Raw genomic sequence first — 11,153 nt, 5'->3', positions numbered from 1 at the left:
GTGGTCCGCAGACCCAGGATTCCAACCCAGACTTCTTAAACTACAAGCTACACTTTTACTTAGGTCTCTGCTTTCTGCCCAAGTCCCAGGTCTTTTTTTTTTTTTAATTTTTTTTATATGTTTATTTTTGAGAGAGAGGAGAGACCGAGTAGGAGCAGGGGAGGGGCAGAGAGAGATGGAGACAGAATCTGAAGCAAGTTCTAGACTCTGAGCTGTCAGCACAGAGCCCAAAGATGAAACTCACGGACTGCCAGATCACGACCTGAACGGAAGTCTGATGCTTAACAACTGAGCCATCCAGGTGCCCCCAAGTCCTAGGTCTTAAAGGGCCGTTAGCAAACGTTTAGAAGCTTATAGTGCAGCTCAGTGTTCTTAGCTAGATTCATTTCTCAGTGTCTCTGGTTCTCGGTCTCTCCTCTAGCTTTCTTTCTCTTTGGCCCGATGCTGGGAGAGAAAATGCCCCAGTTTTTAAAAAGTGTTCTCATTGTTAGTTCATGTTTTAATTTAATTTGCTCCCTGAATTTGTTTCTTTTTTTTTTTAAAGTATTTTTTTTTTTAACGTTTATTTTTATTTTTGGGACAGAGAGAGACAGAGCATGAACGGGGGAGGGGCAGAGAGAGAGGGAGACACAGAATCGGAAACAGGCTCCAGGCTCTGAGCCATCAGCCCAGAGCCCGATGCGGGGCTCGAACTCACGGACCGCGAGATCGTGACCTGGCTGAAGTTGGCCGCTTAACCGACTGCGCCACCCAGGCGCCCCCCCTGAAGTTGTTTCTAATAACTTTAGTCTCAAACAAGCGGTGGGGTTAACACCAGTATCTTAGAATAGCTATCAAATCTAGGCCTCAAAGGTGGGTGAATGGAAGAAAATTCTTACGGCAGCAAAATTCAGGCCAGATGGGCAGATGTGGAGGGAACCGCCTGAAGGATGGTGAAAATCTGGCTGGGGTCGACCTGGCAAGAAAGGTACTGCTAGGTTTTATGGGCCTCAAACCCTGAAATTTAAGCAAGGACTTGAGTCAATTTGTTTCCTGTTGCTGCTGTAACAAATTGCTACAAATTTAAAACAACACAAATTTGTTAGCTAACAGTTCTGGAAGTCAGAACTCTGAAATGGGTCTCACCGGGCTAAAATCAAGGTGTGATCAGAGCTGAGTTCCATCTGAGGGCTCTAGAGGATCAATTCTCCAACTTCTAGAGACTACTTGTTTGCCTGGCCCCTGTTTCCATCTTCAGAATACATCAATCTCTACTTCTGTGGTCACATCTACTCTTTCTCTGTCTCTCCTATGTCCCTCGTATGGGACTCTTGTGATTATATTGAGCCCACCCACGTTATCTAGAATAATCTTCCAATTTTAAGAGTCTTAATTTAACCACATCTGGAAGGTCCCCTGTACCCTGTAAGATAATAAACACACAGGTTCCAGGAATTAGGACATGGATATTTTGGGGTGACCATTATTCAGCCTACTATACCCCCTTCCCACTCTCATGTATGATTTAAGGTGGGGGAAAGGTAGGAATGAGCTATTGTTGGTTACTGGCAAAAGCTTGAGGTGGGTGTTGTCTGGCCTTCATTCGAGAAATTACCTAACACTTATTGAGTGCTTACGGTATGACAGACACATATTTATGACACAGTTTAATATGGAGGTCCTTTAATATGCTATTTCCTGACATGCCCTCATCCTAAAGAACAGATATGTTAATAGGGTCAGGGACCAGTTTCAAAAAGGGGACACAGAAAGCTTCTTCTACCAGAAGAGTTCCCCTGGGCCATTGCTCTAAAGAGGTCAGGAACATTTTGTAAACTGCACCCTCTCCCCACAAAATATAAGAGTAATTAGATATTCCAGATTGCCGTGGATAAAATACTTAGAGGAGGGAATAAAGTGAGGAATAGTGATGCTCTAGAATTTAGATTGGAAGTTAGCCTCTAGAGTCTTCTCACTACCATGCCAGGAATTTAGTAAATCAATCAGGTGAATGCAATAGCATAGAGACTCCAGAAACATTTTCAACCATCAGTACTCACTGGCTAATAAACACAGTGATGAAAGGAAGGGGTAATCACTAATAATGTTAGGACAAATGGATTACAGTATGAGAAAGAAGCAACTGAGATTCACCTGTCATATACACTGGATTGCATTCTAGGGGGTAAAATAATTATTTTCAAGAAAAACAAAAAAATTAAAATTGGAATATCATATTGATCCTAGCTGTAGGGATCTATAGTGGACAGCTTTTCAATGTACCTGCCCAACTCACGATAATTCTTCCTTCTTTGGAAACAGACTCCCTACCCCTCAAGCCATAGGGGTGAATTTTTTTTTTTAAACATTTATTTATTTTGAGAGACAGCATAAGCAGGTGAGGGGCAGAGAGAGAGAGACATACAGAATCTGAAGCAGGCTCCAGACCCTGAACACAGAGCCTGACGTGGGGCTTGAACCCACCAACTGCGAGATCATGACCTGAGCCAAAGTCTGACATTTACCCGACAGAGCCACCCAGGAACCCCTAGGGGTGAATCTTAAGGAGCCATATTTGTACTGTAAGACATGGTCTCCTAGATAGAGCTAACTGGATCAGTCTTGGGCACTGTATTATCTTCCTAGGTCTACTGTAACAAAGTACCACAAACTGGGTGGCTTAAAACTACAGATACTTATCATCTCACAGTTCTGGAGGCCAGAAGTTCAAAATCAAGGTGTCGGTAGGGCCATGCTCCTGGTGCCTCTAGGGGAGGATCCTTTCTTGACTCTTCCAGCTTCTGGTTAAGCCTCCAGAGCCTTACCCTTAGTTGGCATTCCTTGGTTTACGGCAGTTTAACTGCGACCTCTTCTTCTCTCTTCACGTGGCAATCTGTCTGTGTCCCAATTCCCTCTTATAAAGACACCAATCATAGTGGAATAAGGGCCCATCCTATTCCAGTATGACCTCATCTTAACTAATTACATCTGCAATGACCTTATTCCCAAATAAAGTCACATTCTGAGGTACTGAGAGGGTTGGGGTTCAATATATATACATTTAGAGAGGAGCAATGAGAAACTGTATTCATCCAATAACAGGCACCTAGCCCAAACTGTGTCAGAGTTCCTTCCCTTCAAAACTGAGAATGAGATTCTAGTCTCAGCCTGGGCTGACTGGTCTGGTGCAGAAAGAGAAGCAAAGGGAAACTGAGGCTCGGGCTTCTTATACTTTATGGACTAAGTAGCAGAGAAAGTATTTACAGAAAGAGCAGAATGAAACAGATGGGGAGTGGGGAAGCAGAGAAGAAAGGGGCAGAGGAAGGATGCTCCCAGTGGCCGCTTTCACTATGATCCTATAACCTTTCTGCAGCTCCGCGGCTGTCCTGCTTTGGGTTCCCTGAGACACTGTAGGCTTCCCGAGAAGCCTGGTTCGTTCGCCCTAAGGAAGCTCAACTTGGTTTCTATTGCTTACAAGCAAAGCTAATAGAAAAGCTATAATCAGATGAAGATACCCTGTTGGTTTTCCTCGCTGCTAGAACAATGTACCACAATCTTAGTGCGTAAAACAACACAAACTTATTATCATCCAGCTCTGTAAATCAGAAATCTGACATACATGGGTCTCACTGGGCCAACACCAAAGTGTTGGCAGGACTGCATTCCTTTCTGGAGGTTCCAGGGGAGAATCTCTTGACTTTTCCAGCTTCTTGAAGCCCCTTCTTCCACCTTTAAAGTCAGCAACACTATTTCTCTGGTTCTCTACAGTTGGAAAAATTTTCTTCCTTTTAAGGACTCAAGTGATTGGATTGGACCCACCTGCATAACTCAAGCTAATCTCCCCACTTCAAAGTCTTAACTTTAATCACATCCATCTGCAAAGTCCCTTTTGCCAGGCGAGGTGTCATATTCACAAGTTTAGGGATTAGAATGTTAACATTTTTAGGACCCATTATTTTGCCTTCCACAGATGCATACCAAAAGGTATTGTGACCATTTGTAATAAGATAGCTGGCTAACGGGCACTTGGGTGGTTCGGTGGGTTGAGCTTCCCCTCTTGGTTTCAGCTCAGGTCATGATCTCAAGATTTGTGGGGTCAGGCTCTGCACTCACAATCAGTGGGGAGCCTGCTTGGGATTCTCTCTCCTCTCTCTCTGCTCCTTCCCCCTGCACATGGGCTCCCTCTCTCTCTCCAAATAAATAAACCTTAAAAAAAAAAAAAAAAGATAGAAGGCTGAGAGTTTAATGGATTTTCTTTGTACTGTTTCTTTCTCTTGTAAAAAATGTTCATTTTATTTGAACAACTCATTCTGAAGCATTGCCCTCCTAAAGCTCTTTTTGAGGAACACGGGGTCAACTCTGTCAGATTCAAGGACCTTTAATTTAGCTGCCTTCTCATAGCTGAAGGTTTAACTATCCCGGAAACACACTAAAGGAGGACATATTCCCAAAAGGCCTGATTGGAGCCAGGAAGGAATAAACAGTGGAGTCAAATTGCTTATTCCCCATTAGAGAATTGCATGTATTAAAATATTATTGCTTAAAAAAAAGGAAATTGAAATTTCTCTGAACAGAGAGTTTGGGGTGGATACCTTGATAAAGGTGACTCTGGCAGGAGGCTGTAAAGGCCAATTTATTTATAGACACAGTAAATGAAATGTACATCTACAGGAAGGCAGGTAAACTCACGCAGTCAACAAAGACAAACGTGCCAAGTACCATTCTAGGACAGAGTTGCAGTGGAGAACACAAGGCCCTGCCTTCCTGATTCTACTGAAGGAGATTTATACAAAATGTTCTATCTTATATCTTACATATACCATAATGCCGGGAAGAGATATAGGCTATGAAGAAGTATAAAGCAGGACGTAAGGGTAGAGAGGGACAGAAGAGTGCTCTTTTGGGTGAGGCAGTTTTAAAATGCCTTAAATTGAAAAAAGTACATTTTATTTTGAAATAATTAGAGAACCACAGGAGGTTGCAAAGAAAGGTACAGAGAAGTCTCATGTGCTTTTCCCTAATCTCCCCCAATGTTACCATTTTCTGCAATATTAGTCTAGTATCAAAACCAAGAAAGTGACATTAGTACAATCCATAGAGCTTCTTCAGATTTCACCTGTTATACATGTGCTTATTTGAATATGTGTGCATAATTCTAGGTAATTTTAACACATGTGTAGTCTTGTGTCATCATCACTACGATCAAGGTACTGACCTACATGTATGAATTATGCTCAATAAAACTATTACAAAGAAATAATTGTGCCATCATCACAAGACACATCAGTGTTACCTCTCTGTAGCCACACTGATCCCTCCCCACCATCACTCACCCCTCGCAACCACTAATCTGGTCTCCATCTCTATAATTATGTTGTTTCATGAATGCTACATAAATGGAATCACCCACTAGGTATCCTTTTGAAACTGTTTTTTTTTTTTTCTTCACCCAGTATAACTCCCTTGAGATACATCCGAGTGACCTGTATCAATAGTTCTTTCCTTTTCGTTGCTGAGTAGTATTCCACGGTATGGATGTACCACCGTTTGTTTAACCATTCACCCATTAAAAGATGTTTGGTTAGTTTCCAGTTTGGGGCTATTACAAATAAAACTGCTATGAACATTTGTGTACAAGTTTCTGTGTGAAAATAAGTCTTTGTTTCTCTCGGCTAAATGCCTAGGAGTGTATGGTGCCATTGTATGGTAAGTGTCTGTATGGTCTTTCCAGAAACTGGCGGAAGCTGTATCGTTTTACGTTCCCCTGCAGTGTATGAGTGATCCAGTTTCTGCACAGCCTTGCCAACATTTGGTGCTAATCACTGTTTTTCATTTTAGCCATTTTGATAAGTATGTTGTGATCACTCATTGTGACTTAATTCGCATTTCTCTAGCGACTAATGATGTTGAGTATCTTTTCATGTACTTATTTGCCACCATTATATTCCCTTGGGTGAAGTGACTGTGCACGTCTTGCCCATTTTCTAAATGGATTATTTGGTTTTTTAATGCTGAGTATGGAGAATTTTTTAAAATATATTCGGGACATTAGACCTTTGTCAGATATTCGATTTGTGGTTATTTTCTCCTGGTCTGTAATTTGTCTTTTCATTTTCTTAACAGTGTCTTCTGCAGCACAAAGTTTTAAATTCTGATGAGGTCCAACTTATCAACCTCTTCTCTTATTAGTTATTGGTCATTCTTTTGGTGTTAAGTCTAAGAACTCTACCCAGTCATGCGTCCTGAAAATGTGCTTCTATGTTATTTCCTAGAAGTTTTATAGTTTTATGCTTATATTTTAGTCAGTGACTCCTTTTGAATTAATTTTTGTATAATGTGTGAAGTGTACGTTGACTTTCATATTCTTTCTTTTTTTTTTTTTTTTAAATTTTTTTTTTTCAACGTTTTTTATTTATTTTTGGGACAGAGAGAGACAGAGCATGAACGGGGGAGGGGCAGCGAGAGAGGGAGACACAGAATCGGAAACAGGCTCCAGGCTCTGAGCCATCAGCCCAGAGCCTGACGCGAGCCTGACGCGAGCCTGACGCGGGGCTCGAACTCACGGAGCGCGAGATCGTGACCTGGCTGAAGTCGGACGCTTAACCGACTGCGCCACCCAGGCGCCCCTTCTTTTGGACACATACCTAGAAGTGGAATTGCTGGGTCATATGGCAATTCTGTGTTTAGCTTTTGAGAAACCATGAAACTTTTCCACAGCAGCCAAACCATTTTCCGTTCCCACTAGCAACGCACAAGGGTTCCCATTTCTCCCTGTTCTTGCCAACACTTGTTATCTTCTGTGTGTGTATGTGTGTTCTAATAGCCATCCTAGTATGGTAGCTGTGAGGTAATATCTCATTGTGGTTTGCATTTCTCTAATTACTCATAATGTTGAGCATCTTTCCATGTGCTTTTTGGCCATCTATAGATCTTCTTTGGAGAAATGTCTATTCAAGTCTTTGCCCTTTTAAACTTGGGTTGCTTTGTTGTTGTTGTTGAGATTTAGGAGTGCTTTATATATCCTGGATATTAATTCCTTATTAGATACATTATTTGCAAATATTTTCTCCCATCCTGTGGGTTGGATTTTGCTTTCCTGATAGTATCCCTTAATGCACAAAAGTTCTTCCTTTTGATGAAGTCCAATTTATCTATGTTTTCTTTTATTGGCTGTGCTGTTGGTCATACCCATGAAACTGGCACCAAATCCAATGTCATGCAGATTTTCTCCAATACGTTCTTCCTGAGAATTTAATAGTTTTGGCTCTTAAATTTAGGCTTTGATCTATTTTGAGTTCATTTTTATACATTGTGTATGGTAAGTATACAACTTCATTTTTTTGGCATATAAATATCCAGTTTTCTCATTACTGTTTATTGATAAAACTGTCCTTTCCCCTTCGAATAGTTTTGGCATCCTTGTAGAAAATCAATTGGTCATATATGTGAGGGTTTGTTTTTAGGCTCTCTATTCTATTCTATTGGCTGTCTGTATGCCAGTACCATACTGTTTTAATTACTGCAGCTTTGTAGTAAGTTTCAAAGTTGGGAAGTGTAAGTCTTCCAATTTTATTAATCTTTTTCAAGATTGTTTTGAGACCCTTGAAATCCTGTATGTGTTTGAAGATTGGCTTTTCTATTTCTGTGAAAAAGACTGTTAGAATTTTGATAGGGATTGCATTGAATCTGTAGGTTGCTTTGGGTACTATTGGCATCTTAACATTAAGTCTTCCTATCCATGAACACTGAGTGTCTTTCCATTTATCTAGGTCTTTAATTTCTTCAAGCAATGTTGTGTCGTTTTCAGTGTACAAGTCTCTTACCTCCTTGGTTAGATTTATTCCTATGTATTCAATTCTTTTAGCTGCTCTATAAATGGAATTGCCATCTTAACTTCCTTTTCAGGCTGTTTACTGCTTATGTATAGAAACACAATTGATAACATATCATTTTTTTGTGAAGGAGGAAATAGGGGCTTAGAATAAGTTGTTCAAAAATGTCCTTGGCTAGTAAGGTCCAACTCAGGTCTCTAACTCCATATCTGTTGTGCTGCCTCTCTGAGGAGGTAGCTTACCTAGCCCCTTTCCCAGATTGTCCTTTCTCTCTGACTTGACCCCTAGTTACAAAATAAGAAACACTAGAAGGAGAAGAAAATGGAGCGCTGCAAAATTACGCCCTAAATTCTGGCCGGTGTGACAATTGAACCATAAGAAGGCAACCAAGTTCTCAAAGATACCATCGATATTCCATAGACAGCTTCAGGTTCATTCTTTGTAGTGGAGGGCACAGAGGCAAACGACAGAGAGTCAACGTTGAACGTGTAACTTTAAAATGCCAAAATATTTGGTGAGCATAACTCAGAAATCAAGAAGCTACTTGTAGCAAATCAAATACCGTAATGCATTTTCAACACAGGGCAGTTTCTCATGGCCCTGACAGAAGGACTGTGTCACGGCATGTAGATGGGGTTCCGACTCTTGAGGAACTGAGGGTGGGGGAGACTCAGGCTCAGGAGAGAGACACTCTGCAGCCCTGCCACCAGGTTGGAGACCAGAAGTGTGTCAAGTAACCCTGAAGAGCCTCTAACGGAGATGGCAGGTCTTGGTATGCCTACAAGAGGGGATGGATGAGTTTGTCCAAGACCCTGGATGCCATTCAGGAACCACTAGGGTCTCTTCCCCAGTCCCCACTGAGCACTTGTCTTCCTCTCCCAAACCCGCTGTCTGACTCCACTTTCTGCTGTTTCTGCACGACAGCACTGGCACTTTAAATGTGGAGCCGTGACTATTGTTGCAGCTGCCACTGATGGGAACCTGGCCCAGTAGCTGTGCTCAGTGCTGTGAGAATTGTCTCAGTCTGCTTTCCTGCTGCCCTTTGCCTAGGCCAGCAAGATATCCAGAAAGGAATGCGGAAGCCTGGTAAACAGAAGTATACTTCTATGTGTACTTCTGTTATGCATACATACACACATGTGCGCACACACACACACACACACACACACACACACACAGAGTTGAGGAATTAGAATATCTTCTCTCTCCTCCCGAAGGGAAGAACATTCTGGCCAGAAGAGAACACCTTAGGATCTTCTCCATTTACCTTCTTCTATCTCCAGTGTAAAAGTAACTATATTGCAGTGATGTATTCTTCCTCACACCTGCCAAGAAACACCAGACGAGGAATGGTAGCGTCTTCGCACTTAATGAATTACTAACATTTTTAGATAGAGAGGTAAGGAGTTGCCCGAGCATGTCCATAGGCTCCTTCTAATACGTGGAATATCGCACAGAGCTTCAAAACGGCCGCACTAACAGCCAGTTAAAAAATAAGTGGAGAAAGTTCACAAAGCAAAATGTCAACGTGGTATCATGTGAATTTCTCTGTGGCTCAGACTTTGGACAGGTTATAGCAGCATTTCATTTATATCACAGAAGAATTAATCAAGGAGGTAACAATGTTTAAGTGATTTTCCAGCGGGAATCTTATGCTCTAATGACACAGTCTATTCCCACTTCTTCCATAAATCACTAGTGACTTCCCTTAGAATGGTCGCTTGCCTCCAGCATCTTGCCCTTCATACAATCCTCACGTTGCCTGATTAATGTTCTTAAGCATATCACTCCTCCGATCAAAAATCTGCACTGTTTCCTTGTTGCCAATAGAATTAAACCTTAATGCCTCCATGTGGCATTTGAGTCTTCTTACCAATCATTTCCCCTCCTTATCCTCTACCACGTCCTGATTGCCAGGCCAGTCGTGCTCTGGGGTATATTACAGTTTCCTCCATGCGTAACGCCAGCTCTGCTCCTCTCTACTTTCCTAACTCCTCCTTTTCATGCTTCAGGGCTGGCTTCAAATCCCACTTCCTCCCCTTCTACCCACACCAACCTCTCCCTGCTATAAATTCCTATTGCACGCTCATTGTACGCCTCACTTTGGCAGTTTACTTAAGTGATTAATATGCCTGTCTGGATGCCTTGTGACTACAGAAAATAGAATAAGGTCCCTGCCCTGGTGGAGAAGGCTTTGCTACTTTATTATGATATATTACTATCTCCTGAGGGCAAGACTCTCTCCACAGTGAAATGCAAGTTCTCAAGTTCTGCAAGGATACCATGCTTATTATGGTGCTATCTATGTACATCTAGGATTTCAGAAAGATTTGCTAAATTGAATTAAATCCTCTTTCGGTATCTCTGTCTCTGGGGCTTGCCTACAAATAGAGGCTGTTGCTGAAGTGCACTAGCTAATTTGCTCTTAAACGGCCAAACCTAACAAAACTAGTCTACATCAGCTATGCTGAAGGGGTTAGGGTAGGGGTGAGGAAGGAGAAACCATCCTAGCGTGTTGCAACGTGGGAAAGTTGCTCAGTGTAAGTCCACTCTCCTGGCTGGACCCCTGGCTATAGGTGTCAATTGTCGCACGGTGACTCAAAGCACCACAAGTAAAGGAGTGAGGAAAGGCAAAACGAGCAGAACAGGGAAAGGGAGCAGCAGAAACTTCCTCAGCCAGCATATGAGCAACAAGGGCCATCAAAATGGGATGGCTTCCTTCGACCATAACCAAAGACATGCCAGGGTCAATCGTTGGAAACCACAGTTCACACTTCACACATTTGTAGCAATAAAGGCTGATGTTGGCACGTCTGGTTTCCAGACACCTGCTCTCACAGGTAACAGCAACGGGGCAGCTGCCCTGAGTGACTCTGAGTTCCTCTCTCCCACAGGTCCCGAGTTGGAAGGATTGAGTAAGTGAGTCCCCCAAACCCTGGTTCTCATCCATGGGACCCCGGGACAAGTTGAAAGATCTAACCGAAACCAGAAAAAACTGGCGGGGTTGGGGGACTGGGCAAGGATGCAGAAGAGTCTTCCGCTGACTTCAGACACCACCCCCCCCCCCCCCCCCCCCACCCCGTCCGTGTCTCCCACTGTAAACCAGAAGAGTCTATCTATTCCCTGCAGACTGCCAAGTCGAAAGATCCTCAGGCCGATCAGGTGCCCGCTGAGTCTGGTTGCGGCTCCCAGCCACGATTTCCTCGCATCTCTTGCGCCAGGGCGGCGAACAAGGTCCCCAGAGCCCCCAGGTCCCGGCCCCTCCGGGCGCCCGGGACACTGAAGCTAGCGCTCCTCCTCTCTCGCATCCCCTCCCCTCCTCTTCCCTCCCTCTGCCAGTCC

Source organism: Herpailurus yagouaroundi, unplaced genomic scaffold (assembly GCF_014898765.1).
Source record: "Herpailurus yagouaroundi ecotype Mexico unplaced genomic scaffold, PumYag 100, whole genome shotgun sequence".
Lineage (NCBI taxonomy): Eukaryota > Metazoa > Chordata > Mammalia > Carnivora > Felidae > Herpailurus > Herpailurus yagouaroundi.
The sequence above is the reverse complement of the archived record's forward strand: the minus strand, read 5'-3'. Positions refer to the sequence as shown.